The 19,209-nt window shown below is 58.8% G+C and overlaps 1 protein-coding gene across 10 annotated transcripts in view; it reads left to right on the forward strand.

The window, feature by feature from the left end:
• Positions 1-9,739: 9,739 nt before the first annotated feature.
• The window catches only part of AHNAK (AHNAK nucleoprotein), a 92,604-nt gene continuing 83,134 nt past the window's right edge, over positions 9,740-19,209 (forward strand). For 6 of the 10 annotated variants that reach the window (XM_064576315.1, XM_064576316.1, XM_064576311.1 and 3 more), the window contains exon 1: positions 9,755-9,922. The gene's annotated coding sequence lies outside the window, so the exon portion shown is untranslated. The other 4 variants (XM_045893523.3, XM_064576313.1, XM_064576317.1 and 1 more) reach the window with 4 other exon arrangements.

Below are 19,209 nucleotides of genomic sequence, written 5' to 3' on the forward strand. Positions count from 1 at the left end.
ACAAGGTTTGAAGGGGCAGGCCAGAGACCAGGAGTGGGGCCCAGCTGCAGAAAATGGGGTTTCTGCAGGGGGTTGGAACCTGGGCGGCAGCAGGCCTGGCACCCCAACGGGGACTGGGCGGGTCTGGGGGATCCCGCCTCTCAGCCTCCCTCGGACTGCAGGAAGGGTGACTCATCTGCACGTCCTGCCTCTGGTGCCTCAAGCTTTGGCGGTTTGGTGCAGAGGAGAGTGGGCCAGGTTGTTGGATGAAGCCAGGCCTGTGCTTGGGGAAGGGCCAGGACCCTCAAACGGAGGTGGGGTGGGCAGCCCAGGGGCAGAGTGTTGTGGCCTCGGGCAGGGTAGCTGCTGGCCTGCAAAGCGGGGTGGAACTAGAGGGTCTTTGCCCTGCCCTGGTGGGCAAGAAAGAGGTTAGCAGGAGTTTCTAGCGGCAGATGTGGGGCGGGGAAAGAGGGGAGGTCCAGCTGGAGTTGGTTCGGTCCCGCCCTGCCCCGGGGAGGCCTGAGTCACCGCACAGCCGCGGGCTTGGGGCTGTGCTTGGGACTCGCGCCCTCCCGATCCCGGCTGGGGCCCCGCGCGGAGCTCGGCCTGGCTCCCCTGCTCCTCCCGGCCCCGCCCGGCTCGCCTCGGCGGCCAGTGAGCGCCTGCGCCAGGGGGCCGTCTCTGGTTGTTGGGCCCATTTCCTGACATGCCGGGGAGGCTCGTGCCACCCACGCACCACCTAGAGCTGGCATCCCGGCGCCCACGCTGCAGCGCGTGCCTAATGGGGCCCCGGCCGGAGTCGCGAGGAGGAAAGGGAAGGGGGCCTTGTGAGTGGGTCGGGGCTGAGAACAGGGCGTGATCTTGGCGAGCTGGAGTAAGATGGAAGGAGGAAGCCGTTTTATCCACTTACTGGGCAAACTTAGAGCGTCCAGAAGAGGAGGTGGAGAAGGGAGAGGGGTCTGGGCTCAGGTGCTTTTGACTGCAGATGAAATCTTTATTTTAATTCCGTGTAGTTAACACAGTGTTATATTCGTTTCAGCTGTACCATAGAGTGACTGAACACTTCCATCTATCCGCAGTGCTCATCAGACAAGGGCACTCCTTGATCCCCATCCCCTGTTTCGCCCATCTCCTCACCCCCTCCGCTCTGGGAACCACCAGTTTGTTCTCTATAGTTAGGGGTCTGTTTCTTGCTTTGTCTCTTTTTTTCCTTTGCTCATTTGTTTTGTTTTTTAAATTCCACATACGAGTGAAAGCATACGGTATTTGTCTTTCTCTGATGTACCTATTTCGCTCAGCATAACACTCTGTAGCTCCATCCATTGTCCCCGCGGCAGATGAAATCTTTACCGAGCCCAGCGCGTGAATGGGAACGCCTGAGACTTGGTTCAGCCTGTATACAAACCGGTAGATACTGGTTATGAGCAGCTATTTATTTTAGCTTTGTTGGCCCTTCTGCTTAAGTCACTTATTAAGACGCCAAAAGCCTTTAAAGTTCTTCCAAGAAAGACCTCGATTGTCTCCTTTTTTTCCTTTCCTGTTTGAGCTGGAGCTGGACAGCTGCTCTGCACCCTGGGTCAGACCCATCCCACCAGCTGCCCACATGCCCCAGAAGTGCCACTTCCCCTTTTGAGAGGTGGGGGAAGGCTCTAGAATGTTGAAGGGAGAGGAATGAAGTGTTTTGGAGGATCCACCCAGTCATTTCTGAAATCAATACTGTGGTTTTCATGGCAACCAGCACTCTTTGTCCTCGGAACCCAGAACTTTCCCTCCACACGTCAAGTGGGTTTTCCTGGGTGACTGTGGCTTCCCTGGCGCACCCCACAAGCCGTACCTACACTGCAGGGTAACTTCCCCAGCTGCTCTGGTCGTCTGTGGGAGTGCCGTTCTGGGGTCCTCACCCTCTTCTCCGTGCCCCCGCCCCCCATGCCGTGGAGCTAAAATGCCAGTGCTCCTGAAAGGTTAGGGAGACAGTCACCTGCTCCTGTCTGTTTGCTCTAATGAGGCTGGCATGGCTCCCGGGAGAGGCTGTCGTTTTACTCCAGTGGAATTACTGGGGTGTCCCAGCGCTTCAGCACCCAAGCGATGGGTGGAATGGCGGTCAAGGTGGCTGCTGAGCTCTGTGCTGTAGTCACCTGTGTCTCAGAAGAGGCAGAATGCCATGGGCACGTGGGACTGCTTAGGTGGCTAAGGTGTCCTTGGTGACCCTGGGTCTCTAGATGTTCCCGGGGCTCTTTTCATTCTTGTGGCCCCCTCCCTTTCGGGAACTTCCCCCTGCCCCCTGCTTTCCTCATTTCCTCAGGATTCCAAAGGGGGAGCCTACTGACCGGAGCCTGTTTACACGATGGGCTGGCCATGGGCAGAGCGGGGGCCGGATGGTCAGGGTTTGGGGCTATTTCTGATCGGATCTCCCATGGAATGTGCTTCCCTCTACTTCTAGCTGCCCCCTCCCCTCCGAAGCAGGAACAGGTGTCATGTGAGGGCCTCTCCCGCTGGCTCAGCCCTTTTGCAATCATCTGGCTGGCTCTGCCAGGATGGGGGTGGATAGTGAGGATGGGCAGAGCCAAAGGGTGACTGAGGGGACATGGCAGGGCAGGGAGGGCTATGGAGTTGAAGGCCGAGGGTAGAGGGCTTGCCAGGGCCAGGTAGGAGGGCTGGAAGCAGTTGAGTAGGCCAGGGAGGCGGTCCCATGAGCTTAGGGCGCCCATCAGGGGCAGTGGGGGCTACACTGGGACCAGAAACTTTCTAGGTGCAGGGGAGATGAGTTGGTTATAGTGGGACCCTGGCCAGTCATTCTTCAGGGAGATCTGCATTTCCCCTGAGTCACAGGGAAGCCACGGGGTGTTTTCCTGCCAGGCCGACTCTCTGTGGGGCCTGAATCACTGAGTTGCCAAGGGTGTTGGCTGCCCTATTGTGGCGGTGCCTGAGCCCTACCCCACCCACTCCTGTTAGGACAGGGGTGAGCAAACACACTCCTTTATCCCACCCTCCTCGGTGGGAACACTCCATCTCTTGGACTCAGACTTACAGAATGTACCTTATGCAGGATTGCCTGAGAGACCCCATTAGGTAGTCCCTTTATTGTAGCCAGGAGGAAACGAGCAGAGAGGGGAAGTGACTTGTCAAGGGTGCATGCAAGTCTTTCCACAGTTCTCGAAGCCACTCACTGAGTCATTTTGCTTCCTAAGAGCAGGAGGGCGGCGCTTCTCCCAAAGTTGCGGGGCCACTATGATGGACCAAGCACACTTGGTTTTGGGGGCAGACAGAGGGTGGTATCCAAGGCTGCCAGCAGCCCTGGCTGGGTATTGAACACAGAAGTAGAGCAGGTCCCACGGCAGGTCAACCCCCAGCGCTCCAAGTCCTCCAAGTCCCGGGCCGGGCAGAGGGCACAGGGTGTAGCAGAGGCGGGACTTCGAGTGACAGGAACCTCAACTATGTGGTGACTCAGGCTCTGGGCAGCTGAGGCCCTGCCTTCACTGCCCAGCCTAATCTCCTTAGACTGGACTTGGGAAGTGCAAGCAGCAGAGGGAGGGAAACCCGGGCTGGTCCCCCTTACCCCTCCGGAACTGGAGGAAAGGCAGAGGAAGTTGGAAAGGGTGGCGGAAAGGCAGATTCCAAAAAAGGGGAGAGGAGGCTGGTGCTCCCTCCCTCTCCGCTCCCTGCTCCCTGCTGGGGAGGGGAGCAGGCTGGGGCGTCTGCTGGCTGCTCCCTCCGCTCATTCTGGCTCCCTCCCTCCCTCGACTCCTGTTTACAGCTGGCCTGCCCCGTCCCCAGCTCAGTTCTGAGCTCTGCTTTTCTGCCCCCCTCCCTCCCCTTCACAGCCCTATTCATTCGTGTTTCGCCCCCTTGTGTTCCTTAACTTCGGCTCCACATCTTCCCTCTCTTCTTGCTCTCCCCGCATCTGCACACCCACACCTCCCCAGCCTCCAGGCCATCTCTCACCGTGTCCACCTGTCCTGCGGTCCCTGCCCACTTTGTCCCCTTTCTCTTGCCTGGACACTCATTCTGTGCCTTCTTTCCTCCCAGAGTCTGTACTCAGAGCCCTGTGTGCTGTCTCTTGTTCTCTAATCAGCTTTAACTTGGGTTCTGCTTTGGCCTGAAGATTTCAATTAGGACCGAGTGTAATGGGAGGGTTTCCGGTATCCCGGCTGTCTGATCTGAGTGATTCAGGAACTCCTTATTTGAAGTCCAAGGTTTAAGTACAGGTTGGGGTTTGAACTGAGCTGGAATACTTGGCTTCATATTTTGAGTTTGGGTTAGGAGTTTGGGGTTTCAGAATTGCTTAGGCAATAATGTCTGGATCCCAGATCACTGGGGAAGACAGATTAGGAAGCAATGAAAGGGAACATCGAAGGGCCTGATGTTTGGCGGAGATGCTCCTCTCTGGGTGTGTGTGTATGGGGTGGAGGTGGGGTTGGGGAGATCCCAGATGGCTCAAAGAAGGGGTAATAGTCATTTCTCTGCTTCTAAGGCTGACACGCCAAAGGGCCCTCGTGGGAAGGGCGGGGAGTCTGCTTTCAAAGAGACGGCAAACAGATTGCACACTTCACTTCCTTGCTGGGATCACAGTTTAAAAGCCATGATTACTCTCTGAGCAGCCGGCGTCTTGTCTTCCCTGTAATACACTGATTTTAGAGAAGGGGACTGTGGCAAGGAGGGAGGGGAAGGGGAATCCCCTGGCAAGGGGCCTGCCCACAGAGCTCCCTTTGTGGTTGCCATGGAAACAGGCATAATAGGAACAAAACAGAGGCACGTTGCCTGGCAACAAAGAAGCCCCAGGTTCATCACACACACTATGCGTATGAATATCAGGGAACCTCCGGTGCGGGGGGGGGGGGGGGGGGCAGAGGGCGGGGGGAGGGAGCAAAACTTCTGGGGAAGCTGGGGTATCCCAGTGATGACGAGTCCTAGGACTCACGTAGCTTTGCCAAAGAATCCGCAGGCCTGTGAGGTCGGATACCTTGGAAAGGTGAGGGCGTGCGTGCCAGCAGGAGGCCTGAAGTCTTCCTGGAACACCCCCCCCCTGCCCCGCCCCAGCCCTTATTTTGACAGAGGCATCTGAAACCTTCAAAAAGAGAAAGGTTTTCTTTGCACAGTTGAGACGGTGGACGGGGGGGAGATCCTTATAATTAAAAAAACAGTGTGTGTATCCGTGAGTGTATGTTGGGGGAGTGAGGTATCAGTGTAAAGGACCTGGCAGAAAAGATAATGTCCCATTTTCAACGCATAGGACCTGCAAGGAGCTCAGAATACATTTCCTTCAGGACGGAGCACTGTGAGGGCAGGGGTTCCATCCTGTCAGGTTCTTTTTTTCTTTCTTTCCTTTTTCTTTTTTTCTTTTTTTAATTTATTTTATTTTTATTTTTAAGATTTTATTTATTTATTTGAGAGACAGAGAGAATGAGAGACAGAGAGCATGAGAAGGAGGAAGGTCAGAGGGAGAAGCAGACTCCCTGCTGAGCAGGGAGCCCGATGCGGGACTCGATCCCGGGACTCCAGGATCATGACCCGAGCCGAAGGCAGTCGCCCAACCAACTGAGCCACCCAGGTGCCCTCCTTTTTCTTTTTTTAAAGATTTATTTATTTGACAGAGAGAGGGAACACAAGCAGGGGGAGAAGCAGGCTCCCCGCTGAGCAGGGAGCCCGATGTGGGACTTGACGCGGGACTCAATCCCAGGACCCTGGGATCAGGATCTGAGCCGAAGGCAGCCGCTTAATTGACTGAGCCACCCAGGCGCCCCATCCTGTCGGGCTCTTTATCCCCTGCACCACCAGCACCAGCAGCAGAGGCCCCCGGCCTGGTGTTGCACACACAATAAATGTTTGTGCGGCGGCATGAGAGGCCGATAAGTGGGGGAATTGCTCCCTGGAGGCTGAGAGTAAAAGGAAGTGTGGGGTTCAGGATGCTGTTGTGAGAAAGACACGGGCTTTGGGGCCAGTTATCCCTGTAGTTCATTCGTTCATTCATTCATTCATTCATTCATTCATTCATTCATTCATTCATTCATTCCACAAACTTCTTCAGCCATTGCTATATGCCAGCCACTACTCTAGGCACAGGGCAGACAACAAAGAACAAGAAAATCCCCACTCTCGGGCGCCTGGGTGGCTCAGTTGGTTAAGCGACTGCCTTCGGCTCAGGTCATGATCCTGGAGTCCCTGGATCGAGTCCCGCATCGGGCTCCCTGCTCGGCAGGGAGTCTGCTTCTCCCTCTGACCCTCCCCCCTCTCATGTGCTCTCTCTCAAATAAATAAAGAAAATCTTTAAAAAAAAAAAAAAAGAAAATCCCCACTCTCATGGAGCCTAGATGGCAGGGGGAGTTTTGACTCCTGCTTCTGAGGGCTGTGTGCCTTTAGGTGAATCACTAACCCTTTCTGAGACCATTTCCTCCCAGAGCATGTGAGAATTAAATGATCTAACACATGATAGTACCTGCTGTGGCCTGAGACACAATCACCATTCCGGTAGTAGCTTTGGGGGCTGAGGGGTGGGGGGGCTACAGCAGTGGGCAGGAGAAGGGTTGGCAGACATTTCCAAAAGAGTGTGTGTTTCCACTTACACCATTGAAAATTGTTGAATCAGGGCGCCTGGGTGGCTCAGTCGTTAAGCATCTGCCTTCAGCTCAGGTCATGATCCCAGGGTCCTGGGATCGAGCCCTGCATTGGGCTCCCTGCTCAGCGGGGAGCCTGCTTCTCCCTCTCCCTCCACCTGCTTGTGTTCCCTCTCTCGCTGTGTCTCTGTCAAATAAATAAATAAAATCTTAAAAAAAAAAAAAAAGAAAAGAAAATTGCTGAATATATTCCGTTCCCCTGGGCCGAGGAGGCTGACCTAGGAAAGCCCAGCTCCCCATTCCAGTGGGTATCCGTATTGCGGGTTGTGTGTGTGTGTGTGTGTGTGTTTTCGGGGCAAGGGTCTAGGTTACTCCTCCTCTCCTCTCCTAGCTCTCAATGGGGCAGGAGCCAGTCTCCAGGACCACCCGCCACCAGGTATGACACTCCTACCTCTGAATGAAGGACCTGGACAGTAATCCCTACCCCATAGCTGCTCCCCAAGCCAGCCTCTCCTGCCTTTTTTTCTGTTGACCAAGAGGGTGGCCAGAACAAACAGTGGAGCAGATAAGTTGGCCTTGAGCCCAGGACACTAGCCTCTGCTCTTACACTCACGGGGGGCTGACAGAGCCCATGCAGCGGGGAGGGTACGACATCCATACCCTCCCCCACTGGTCCTTTCCCGCTGCTCCAGCCCCTCCCTCCAAACTCCCATCAACTTTCTGCAGCTCCCCTATGTCTCTGTGGCGCATCATCAATGTTTCCAAAAACCTAGGTGTAAATCCACTCCCCTTTTAAATATGTCCCGGGAAAATGTGCACTTTCAAGGAAACAGGTGATTCATAAAGTTAAAAATCCTTCCGTCAACTGTTAACAGTGGTTACTTTTGGGGAGAGGGATTGGGTAGGGGAGGAGGGAGACATTTACTTTTTATTGTTCTACCTTTCTGCATTGTTTACATTCTTCAGCAGGTGGAGGCATTGATTTTATTTAAAAAATGTCAACAGGGATTATCTGACTCACACGCAGCATGACAGGCCCCTTTAGTTTCTCTGTATTCTTGCTGCATTTGTTAAAAGCTGAATAAATGTCATTGAAAATGAAATTAAGAATTAAAAAGCCATTAGTAAAGGGAGAAATGAGCTCTCGGTATTTTTTTTTTTAAGATTTTATTTATTTATTTGACAGAGAGAGACACAGTGAGAGAGGGAACACAAGCAGGGGGAGTGGGAGAGGGAGAAGCAGGCCTCCCGTGGAGCAGGGAGCCGGATGCGGGGCTCGATCCCAGGACCTGGGATCATGACCTTAGCCGAAGGCAGATGCTTAACGCCTGAGCCACCCAGGTGCCCCTCGGCATTTGTTTTTAAAAAGCATTCCAAAGTTGAAAAGTTTAGATGTTTTCTTTTTAAACACTTTATTTATTTATTTGAGGGAGAGAGAGCATGAGCAGGGGGGAGGGGCAGAGGGAGAAGCCGACTCCCCGCTGAGCAGGGAGCCCAATGCGGGACTCGATCCCAGGACCCTGGGATCATGACCTGAGCTGAAGGCAGACGCTTAACTCACTGAGCCACCCAGGCGCCCTAGATGTTTTCTTTAATAAGGTTCTAGAAAAGGGGTACAGAACACAGTGGAGGAGGTGCTTCTTTCGAAAGCCTGGGTTTGTGATGTGTGTGCCTGCCATTGCCTCTGCCGTGGGTTTGAGTCCCTATCTGGGTGCCTGTGTGTGTGTGTGTGTGTGTGAGAGAGAGAGAGAGAGAGAGAGATAGAGAGAGAGGTGGGGGGTGCGGTGTGTGTGTGGGGGGGAGAGAACGCACTTGCACACCGGAGCAAGTGAGAGAGACAGAGTGAGAGAGAGAGACAGAGAGAGAATGCTGGTGCCCAAGTCTCTGCTTTGTCTGTCTTTGCATGTCTATACCTGTCTGAATGTCTACACATGTGTCTCCACCTCTCCGCGTCCATTGTGTGAGTCTATGCACAGCGAAGGCTCCTTGGCCGTGTCTTCCCTCCCCCATGGCCTGTGCTGGTAACTGGACCTGGGACACAGCCCCCAGGGCTGGCAGCAGAGTTGACTGCTGGGTATTTTTAGCTTGTAAACATGTTTGCCATTTCAGAGGACAGGGCCGCAGGTCTCAGCCCCAGCCCACTCATGATCTTGCTGTGAGGAGGGTGCTCCTGCCTGGAGCCAGGTCTTCTCTGGGCCCCAGCCTGGGGTCTTCCTTCCTCAGCATTTGGGAAGGAAGGAAAACTGCCTTGATGTGGGTAGTGGGTGGCCACCTAGGAGGGAGGATAAGAGGATTCGTGGGGGAGAAGAGAATGGGAGTGTGGAAGGGGGGCCTGGGTAGTCAGAAGGCCCCCCCGCACCCCATCATTAAACGGTTAATAAAATCTCATGGAGTTAGAAGTAGCTGTGGGAAATGGCAGTAAATTTGGAAATAGCGTCCTTGCAAGTGGGGAGGTGGGGGAGGCGCTCGCATAAGAAGTGGGTAGGTGGAGGCAAGGCTGGAGCTCCCGCTTCCCTCCGGAGTCCTCAGAGGAAGGTGGGCCTCCGGCTCTGCTCCGCCAAGGGCGGCCGGCCTGACTCCCGTGTCGCTGCAGCGGCGGGAGCTGCACCGTGGTGCGTGGGGCACTGGTGACTCCACGTGGGCACCCTAACTCCAGGGGTGGGACCAGCGTCTACAGACCGGTTTTGGGGGGGAGGGATTGGGGGGGCCCTCCGAAAGGGGGGAGGCGAGAAATGGGCGCGGCTGCAGGAAGCTTGGGAACCAAGTGAGGAGCCTGGGGCCTGGGATTTGAAGTGTAGATGCCTGGGTTGAGAGAAAACTTAAAGGTCGCGGCCCCAGCACCCAAGCCCCCCAGCGGCTTTCTGAACTTCTTGGTCCTTCTTGCAAAATGAGCTGATTCGCAGTTCCAGCTGCGAGGATGAGCCTCAGGGAGCTTCGGGGAGTTTCTTGTCGGGGAGACCACACACTGAAAACGTTGGGGGGTAGATCCAGGCGCGGGCCAGGGCAGGGGGCACTGGAGCGGGGCGGGGGAAGGCAGCCCCTCGGACGCGCGGCGCCCCCTCGTCCCCGCGACCCCCAGTGCCCAACCCCCCCAGCAGCCCGCTCCCGGGTCCGTGTCGGGTCGGCCCGCTCGCCAGTCCCAGCCCCGCTCCGGCCCCGCCCGGCCCCGCCCTCTCCTCGCTGCTCGGGGCAGACCCGCCCGCCCGAGCCGGAGTTACAAGAGCTGCCTCCGCGCGCGGGGGCCCGGCCACTCGGAGCAGCTCCGCCGCGGGGACTGCACCGCCCGCCCTGCCGGACCCGCCCCGACCGGGGCTCGCCGCCTGCAGCAGCCGCAGCACCGCGACCTGGGGCCCCGCGCGGGCTACGGCTGTGCCCGGGGGCTGAGCGCGCAGGTAGGGGCACCGGGCGCACCGGGGCGCCGCGGGAGCAGGACTCGGAGAACCGGTGAGGGGAGGGGGGCTGCAGGGCTTGGGCGAGGCGCTTGGGCCGGGCGCACTGCGAGGATTCAACCAGCGTGGAGCAAGCGGGGCGGCCCGGGGCCGCGCGGGGAGGCGACGCGTCGCGCCCTGGGAGCCAAACTGTGCCTCCCTCCGGAGTTGGGGCGCAAGTTGGGCAAAGTTGGAAAATCGTTCCGAAGCGTGTTTTGCTCCAGTCCTTATTTCTCTCGAGGGCTGACTGTTGGTTCTGTTGCGCGGCAGGGCGCCCCGTTGCTGGCCTGGGGGCCCCCGTGGGTCCCTGTCCCATCCCCTCCTTCTCCTTGGGGCGGTGGCTCAAGCGCTCTGCTCCCGCTCCTATTCCGTGTTTACTGGAGAAGTTTCCGAGGTCGCCGCCGCTGCCCCTCGGCCCCTCCCGGAGCCCCCCCACCCCCGCGCCCCCTCCGCTGTCCCTCCCCGCTCCCCACACCTCCGCCTCTAACTGTGCGTCCGGAGTCCTCCCGGCCCCACCCAGTTCGGTACCACCAGCCTCTCCCGTTCTCAGCCCCCCTCCTGCTGCCCCGCCCTAATCTGGCCCCTCCGCGTTCCCCGCTTCAGAAGTCTCCCTTCTTCCTCCAAGGCCGCGCTGCCTGAAGTTTGCAGCGCGCCTCGGGGCGGGACGGGTGGGAGTGGGGGTGGGGGGCGTAATTAGGGAGATTCCAGCGCGGGGGGTGGGCGGGGAGGGGGGGGGTACTGTGCGGCGGCCCGGCCCTCGGCACCGCCCCTTCCCTTTCGGGGGCGGCGCGCTCTCCCCCCCCTCCCAAACCCGTCCGGGCGGGATGGCCCCCGCCCCAGCGCCTGGCACGGCGCCAGCAGCCTGAGGAATGTGGTGGTTGGAGTCGCTGACTAATTCAAACCAGAACTCCGGGAGGAGTGGTGAGGGGCAAAGGGGAGGGGGAGGAAGGGGCTGTGTGTGGGACGTGGGGGCAGGAGGCGGCTCCGCTGTAGGAGGCGGGCTTAGCTGCCGTCTCGGGAACCCTCCGCTCCAGCCGCGCGCTCCAGGAGACAGGGTTGGGGGAACGAGGTCCTGCCCTGGAGTTGGAAAGGCAGGGTGCTTAGGGTGTGTTCGGAGCGCCGTGTTATGTAAGGCTTTCCCATGCGGGGAGCGGGAGTGCAGCGTGGGAGGGCCTGGCCCTCCCCTGGCTGGCCTGGGCGCCCCCTGCAGTGCCCGGGCCCGGGGTGCGGGGGGCGCAGCCCTGGGCGGTGCTGGCCGCGAGGGACACGTGGGGTCTGAGCAGGCCTGGCTGTGCCCCTTGCGTGGGAGGGGAGCCGAGCGGGCAGACGGGGCAACTCACAGCTCTAGCTGCCCACCACTCCCACCAGGTGGGGGACGGCCCTGGCGCCTTTGCACAATGTGGCCACAGAGAATGGTGTGCGTGGTGTGTGCTCTCGCCTTTCACTGGGTGTGGCTGCAGAGCGGTGGTGGCCCCAGGGAGCCCGCGGTGTCCTGCTGACAGCCCCGCTCTGTGCAGTGCGTTTATGGAAAGGCAGAGTGGGACCATCCCCTGTAGTGGGGTCCTTAGAGAATGACCTGGAGTTTGGGAGAAAAAAGGTCTCGGATATTTACCTCTGTGTCCCCAGCACGGCGCTGGGCTCCCAATAATTGCTTTTGAAATAGTTTTCTCAGTTAGAGTCCAGCCTCCGAAGGCAGGGATCCGCTGCCCTTCCTTGCACAGTCCAGCATTGGTGGGGACTGGATTGGTGTTATGGGACCTAGTGACATTGTGGGGGCTGTAGTGATAGGTGGAGGCTGGCCGGGGGTGGGTGGGGGGTGTGGGGAGAGGAAGGGATTGAAGGTGCTTTGGAAGGCATTTCCAGGCCTCTGTACCTATGCTGCGTCTAAAGTAGGGGGCAGGGCAGATTCTGCTTTCTTTTCCCTCTCTTCCTCTGTCCTGCCAGGAGGGAAATCCCTGGGGCAGGGTGTGGCACTCACTTCCTTTCCCAAGCGGAATGGGGAGGCTTCCTTCTCCTTGACCCAAAGGGATGATGGGTTGGGCCAGCACATGGTAGGTAGAGTGTGCAGAATGGGGAGTAAAAGGGCGCCCCAGGTTTGGGGGTACCTCCTTGCTCCGAGCTGTGAGCTGCCGTATGAAGGAGGTGGGGTGGGGCAGGGAGGGAGAGGACCTGGGACCATGAGAGCTGGGCTAGCATAGGACACAGGGTCTGCAAGCTTCAAAATGGGGCTTGGAGGGTGTCTAAGCCCCTCTCTAAAGCCTTTTCCTGAAGAGACTATAGGCAGGAACATTGGTCATCGAGCAAGGACACATAGGGCGCCACGTAAGTCAGGCGGGGCTTTGTGCTGGTGACAGGGAGGCCCTTAGCAGTGATTCAGGGGTCCTGGTTTGGGCAGCCCCTTGAAGAGCTAACCCCACAGAGCTGGGGACTTGTACCAGCCAGACTTGGTTCAGGGTGGTGAGGCTACAGTCCAGGGCCCAGGGTGCACCTGAGAGAGGAAACCACGGAAGACTGGAGGAGGGAGAAGGCTAGCAGCGGACAAGGGCAGGGAATGGGCTGGGGGTCTCCGGGGTCACCTGAGTCCCAGGGAGGCCCTGGGTGGAGCTGCCCCAGGCATTGCCAGCCTAGATTCTTTGGCTTAGTTTGGAAATAGCTGGCTGGCGCTGGTGGAGCACACTGCCCAGAGCCTGAGGAGCTGGTTTGAGAGGTTGGGGCAAAGCTGTGGGGGTGGAGGGGTGTGTGGGGCTCTGGAGTGTGGCCACCACCTTCCTCAGAACTTGGGAACCGCCTGGGGACAGACAGAGGCATACCAGGAGAGCTAGTCCTGCTCTTGATGGGAACTCTCCCACTGCTGGCTCTTCCCCACTCCCCCCCCCCACCACTCCCCAACGCCCCCAAGTTTCTCTCCCTGGAGCTGGGCTGACCCTCTGCCTGTGCCTGAGGACAGGAAGGGAGGTGGCTGCTGGAGAAGGTCTAGAATGTGCTGGTTTCAATCAGGTGGTGGCGGCGGCCTATGTCTAGGGCCTTCTGCTTTCTCTTCGGCCCCCACGGGCTTCATCCAGGCTCGCCGGGAGCTGGCATAGCCCTGGTCCCTGACCATCCCGCTGGGCTCCCAGGCCTTCCTGGGCAAGCTCAGTTTCTTCCGTGCGTGGTGGCCGGGGCTCGGGGGTGGGGGCCTGCGTGGGTGGGCCACAGTGGGGCTCAGCAGGAATGTGTGTGTGCGCAGGAGTTCTGACAGAGCCCCTCAGGTCCCCCCAGGAGGAGGCCTGGGCTGTTGTAGCTGCGGGTCTTGCTTGTGTCCAGGCGGCGCCGTTTCACGGTGGCCTTGCGTCCCTGTGACCACTGGTGTCATAGCGGTGAGGTGTGTCTTACTCCCTGTGGGAGGATGGTCTTCTGGCTGAGCATGGTGGTCCTGGATGTGACACTCTGCTTGCATCTGGGGCTTACGGGGCAGGAGACAGAAGTGGGACTCTGCCCTGGCGGTGGAGGTTTCACAGGGGCTGCAGGTAAGGACTAGAGTCAGTTTCTGCATCCTGGACGGCTTCGGGGCCCACAGGCCCTCGGGAGGGGGAGGATAGCTCTGGAAATGAAGCCCCGGCTGAGTGAGGCGCTGCATACGGCTGGTCAGGGAGGGGCATCCTGCCCTGTCCCTGGGGGCCAGAGCGGAGGTTCTAGGGGAAGGGGAAGTGCCTGGAGCTGATCCCGGCTTCGTGTCCCAGCTGGGCTGGGGGGCGGCTCTTTGGCGGCTGAGCCTCGGGGCCTGGCCCTGCGCCCTTGCACTTGCGGGGCCTGACCGCTGGGCGGGGAGCTTGCCTGTTGCTTGGGGAGTTTCTGCACCCCCTGGCAGCTCCCGGGCTGTCACCTTCCCCCCCGGGGTGAGACGGAGTGTTCCTCTTCACTGCCCCTGCCCCGTGGAGGGTGCCACCCTCAGAGCTGGTGTCTTAGTCCCCGTGGTCCTGGGTAAAGGCTCTCTCTTCCCGGGCTATGCGGCCAGAGGCAGGGACTTGGGGCTGGATAATGGGCTGCTGCCCCCATCCCCTGTGGCAGGGAGGAGGGGAGTCCCTCTCGGTCATGGAAGGAAGAGGGAATCTCCCTCCCTGCTGGAAGTGAGAACTTGGAGCTCGCTGGGGGTGGGAGGAAGCTGTGCACAGAGGGCCAGGGGAGAGAGGTGGAGAAAGGTATAAGGGAGGGACCCAGCAGGCCCGAGGGGTAGGAGCGAGCGGGGCTCCCCTGGACGTTGAGGTTGGGGGGGCCCTGCTGGGGCTGACCAGGAGGAGAGGGCTGGAGTGACCCAGCTGGAGGAACTTCCTGCTGGTGGGAGCTGTGGGCTGGGCCAGTGGCCCAGGTAGCCAGAGAACAAGGAGATAGGGGCACACAGGTAGAGGGAGACACAGACTCCGGGCACCGGGTTGGCAGGTAGAGGTGCCTTCCATAATGGGCAGGGCCTGGGGCTGCCTGGACAGGTGTCTGTTGGGGGCTGGGGAAGGCGGGGCTGTGGGCCTGCTCAGGGCTGGGAAGAGTGGGGAACGGGGCTGATGAGCATGTCTGTGTGCACGCGGAGTGTGCGTGTCCTTGTGTGTCTTTCTGGGAATGTCTCTCCAGTGCCCAGATGGCCTGTGTCTTACAGCATGTTAGTCGTATTCTCCCTGATAATCCCACCCTCCCCCCAACACACAACAGGCCCCCTTGGGCTGCACCCCCCAGGATGAACGGAGTGTAAACGTTCTCGATGCCGGCTTAGACTCTTGAGATTATCGTGCTCTTCTCCCCCAGTTAGAATAGGGCATGCTGTTTTCCAGACAGAGCTCTGGCAGCCGCCTCCATGGAGGTCCGTTTGGGGGCCTGGGCCCCGGAAGCCATGCCTGCCCTGTGTGGGATGAGCGTCAGCCCTGTTGTGGTTGTTCCCGTTTCCCAGTGAGCAGAAGTAGCTGCCTTGCCCTCCTGGTGCTTTTCTCTGGAGTGGGTCTCGTGTCCCCCAAGCCCCAGAGGGGACGACTCTCTTGGCCTTCACCTGCTGGGGCCCCAGAGAGTGTACAGGTGAGCTGGGGGTCTGTGTGGCTCAGGATTTCTGACTCCTGGGGACATGGCCTCAACGAGCCCCTCAGATCCTGGCTCCCGGGATGCCCGGGACTCTGCCCGTCCGGGTCTGCTGTCCCCAAGCTGTTGGCCAGGAAGTGGCTGGTGTGTGGGCACAGGACACTGTGGGCCCTGGCCCTCCATCCTGCGGCTTGTGGCGCTTGAACGGCGTCAGGCTCTCTGGGCGAGTCTCCTGCGCTCCCTGGGTCTCTGGGTCCCCTAGGGGAATCTCAGCCCCTCTCGCTGAGGCCTCCCCCCGCACCAGGTCTCCCTCTAGGTGAGCATGGAGGCCCCTTCATCTTCCCATGGGTGTCTCTCTGGCCCTCCTCCAGTGCAGGTCTCTCTTCTGTGTATCTCCCTTGTGCATCTTTCTCTGTGGTTTCTCATCCTGTGTGTATTTATTTGCGCCTTCATTCCTCCACCGAGGTAAAAGCTGTTTGCTTTGGGGCCACAGAGTCCTGGAAGCCCGGGCTTACATCTCAGACCCTCGCTCATACTTGGGCAAGTCATCTTACCTCTGGAGGCCTGCTGCTGCATCTCTAAAATAAGGACATTAATTATTCATCACGGAGGGTTGTCTGGGATCGAATGAGCCCCCAGGCCTGGAAGTACAGCACGCCACAGGAGCTCGGCAGAATTCTCTTTTTCTCAATCTGTTGGGGGTTTTCTCTCAACGCAGAGCTTTCTCTTCCTCTTTGCTATCTGGTGTTTATGAGAGTGGATTGCCCCTCTGGGTGTGTCTCCCTTTTCTTTGAATATCCTAGCTGCTCATCCTGTTTTAAGTGTTCGGGACTTCCCCTCTGGTGGAGGTCTCTACCTGGGGTGTGAGTCATTTCATTCTTCCTGGGCTCGGGAGGTGCTTCTCCCTGGCTTGTGTGTATGGTGGGTCTGATCCCTCCCGTACCTGCCATTGCGCTGGGTCCAAGTCCCACTGCTGTTGGTGCCGTCTCCGCAGTGGGTGGGAGCGCTTCTCTCTCCTGTGGAGCCTCACCTCCCGTGTCCGTCCCGTGCTGGGCATGTGATCACACTTGTGTCCCTCTGGTATGTAGCTTCAGGTTTGGCGCACGGAGGCATGGAGGCCCACGGGCATGTCTCTCGGGCACTGGGCCTCTATCAGTTCCTGTCATCTTGACCCTGACGCTGGCTGCGAGGCTGTTTTTGGCTGCAGCAGTGGTTAGGCTGGGCCCCCTCCCTGGCTGACTTCATACTCGCTCTTGGGGGACGAAGGGGCTCTGTTCCCTAAGGGCAGGGTGGGAAAGATGCTCCTCTGGACGCCACCCCTGGCGGAGACCCTCTGCCCTGGGCAAGGAGTCTGCTTCCCGGATCTGTCCGCATGTCAACCCCCCCCCCCCCGGCCCCCTGGTCTGCACATTCCTCTTTGAAGGCTTTTAAAAAATTTTTATTTATTTATTTGAGAGAGAGAGTGTTCGGGAGCAGGGGGCGGGGCAGAGGGAGAGGGAGAAGTAGACTTCCCGCTGAGCAAGGAGCCCAATGGGGGGCTCGATCCCAGGACCCTGGGATCATGACCTGAGCCAAAGGCAGATGCTTAACCGACTGAGCCACCCAGGCGCCCCCTCTTTGCAGTTTTGAATTGTTGGCACAGCTTTGTTCTTCTCTCGCTGCTTCTGGCCTGAGTTATGGTGTCCCCACAGTCTCAGCCTCACAGGTGGAGTGGACATACCATCTCGCTCTTTCTCGGCCCTCTAAGCAGCCCTCTGCCTAGAGGGTCCCCACTCCAGCCCCTCCCATCATAAAGGACACTGTGAGCCAGGGCCAGGTGGACCTCGGGGTGGGGAGGTGGCAGACCAGGGTTCTGGGACCCCGACACTCCTGTCCTCACCTCTCTGGGCCTCGCCTTCCCCATCTGTAAATACCGGACAGTGCAGTCCCGCAGGGCTTTCTGCAGTGGTGGAAATGTTCTGCATCTGCCCTGTCTAATATGGTAGCCCTTATGTGATTGTTGAGCTCTTGAAATGTGGCTACTGCAAGCAATAAACTAACAATTCAATTTAACTTAATTTAAATCAGTATACATTTAAATAGCCACATATAGCTACCATGTTGACAGCATGGCTATAAGGTGTCCTCTAGCTCCAAAGACTTATGACACTTGGGCTGAATGTGCAGAATTCCCCGCAGTTCCAAAGACCCTCCTTTGGGTCGCCACAGGGCAGGACCCTCAGGCCCTGGGGAAGCCTGGCGTCACCTGACTTACGTAGGAGAAGAAGGGCCCATCTGGCCTTGGTACAGGCTCCAAAGATGTGGGAGAGACTGAGCGCCGGGACTCAGATGCAGTAAACAGACCCTTCCCACCGTGGTCTCGAGTCCCCCAGTAGCACCCCCATGTGCTGCCACCTCAGTGGCCCAGAGCAGAGGAGACGGGAGGGGAGTTGCTCCTGGCTGCGCTAGAAGGAGAGCCCTGGGCTGGGGCAGGAGGGTGGTTGGCAGCCCCTCCCGTCCAGGAATCCAGGGGGGTGCCCTGCCGGGGCCAACCTGCAGCCCCCGGTCCCACGGCTCCTGTTCTCACGGGCTGTGGACCCTTCACCGCTCACGATGGCTCTCTCCCCTCCTTCTGAGCTGCTTGGCTTGAGGCGCGTAGCAAGTCCCTCCGGAGCCTCCGAGCTGTGCTTTTGGGGACTCCTGGCCTGGGGCTCCATCCTGAGGGAAGCTGATTGCCCCTCTGGCCCCGGGGCTCTGGCCAACGAAGCACTTTGTCACTTTGTCGATGGGTTTTTAGGCGTGACCCTTTGCATGTCTGGAGCCGTTGCAGCCTCAGTGACTCATTGGGGAAGGAGGGAGGGTGGGGCCGAGCCGTGGGCGAGGGTGAGCTGGCTCGTCTCCGCCCCTCGCTAGTTGCTGGCTCTGCTGGGCAGAGAAAAGGGGGGCCTGCTCAAGGAGGAAGAGTGGGGTGCCAGGCTGGTTGGTGGCTTCAGAGAGCTGAGAAGCCCTCAGGCTGGAAGCCTTTTCCTTCCCTGCCCTGCCTGGCTCCCCGTCCGCAGGGCTGGACGCTGGGGGAAGGCGCCTTAAAGTCGCAGCTGTGCTGTTCGCTGGGGTCAGCGTGACTTCCCGTAGGGGCTGCTTGTCAGGAGGGGAGGAGGTGATTCCTTAGCTCACAGCTGTGCCGATAGGCCGCTCACCGTCAGTGGCTCTGCCCGCCTCCTAGGCAGCACCCGTGTCCTAAATACTGCATGCGTGAGTTCAGCGCGTGGAGGACTGGGGACCTAGGTGCTGTCTTTCGCCAGAGCTGCTAAGCACCCGTGAATTTCCGAGGGACACAATCCTGTCCCCAGAGGCAAACTCTAACGCCTTCAAGAGAACTGGCAAATAATAGGTTCTCTTTGCCCCGTTCTCTCCTTCTACATTTCATTCCCCCCCAGGAGGCTCCCCAGCCTTCTAGAACATTCTGAGGCTAAATGAGTCACGCCCAGAGCACCTTGCTCATAATTTATATCTGGGACAGGAACTTCAGTCTTTAAAATCTCCCCATCTGGCACATGGAGCGCATTTAGTAAATGCTGGGAGGACACGCAAGTGAAGTTCGGTGACAATCTGAAACTGCGAGCGGGTGCAGGGCTGGGCTGTGTCTGTCCCTTGCCGGTTTTCTTTGCTGTGTCTGCAACGGTGTTGCACATGCAGGAGGCCATCAGTATGCACGTATTTATTGATCAGTTTACTAATTTCTGAATGTAAACAGCTTCAGGGTGGGGCTTTGGGTGAGGCTCTGCCTGATTTTTAGCATCCCCCACACGGTTTCACAGACCTGCTTCTGGATGACTCGGCCCCTGCCATTCTGCGTGGGTGGCTGTAGGCCAGGGCTGTGTTCAGAGTCCTGCCTCATGTCTTCCCAGGGCACCTCTGCAGCTGACAGCTCATCCTGTGGCCAGAGGGCATCTTTGCTCCCGAGTGCCGGCACCTATGGGGGCCTGGCCCAGCGCCCTGCGTGGGCAGCCAGATGAGCCCTGACTCCCCGTGTCCCGGAGGCAGCTCAGCTGCATTCAAGCATCTGGGGCGTGGGCTGGCCCCCCCGGGGGGGGGGCTTGGGGCTTCTTTGGTTCAGCCCGCTGCACCTGGAGCTCCCAGCTGGTGAGAGTCCCCCTGGTCCTAAGGACCGGGTTGGATCAGGTGACTCAGAGTCACTGTTTGTCAGCAGGGGAGGGAGGGCACCACCATTCCTG

This window comes from Mirounga angustirostris, unplaced genomic scaffold, assembly GCF_029215605.1.
Source record: "Mirounga angustirostris isolate CCGP_5_RB_7025 unplaced genomic scaffold, mMirAng1.0.hap1 SCAF_13, whole genome shotgun sequence".
NCBI lineage: Eukaryota > Metazoa > Chordata > Mammalia > Carnivora > Phocidae > Mirounga > Mirounga angustirostris.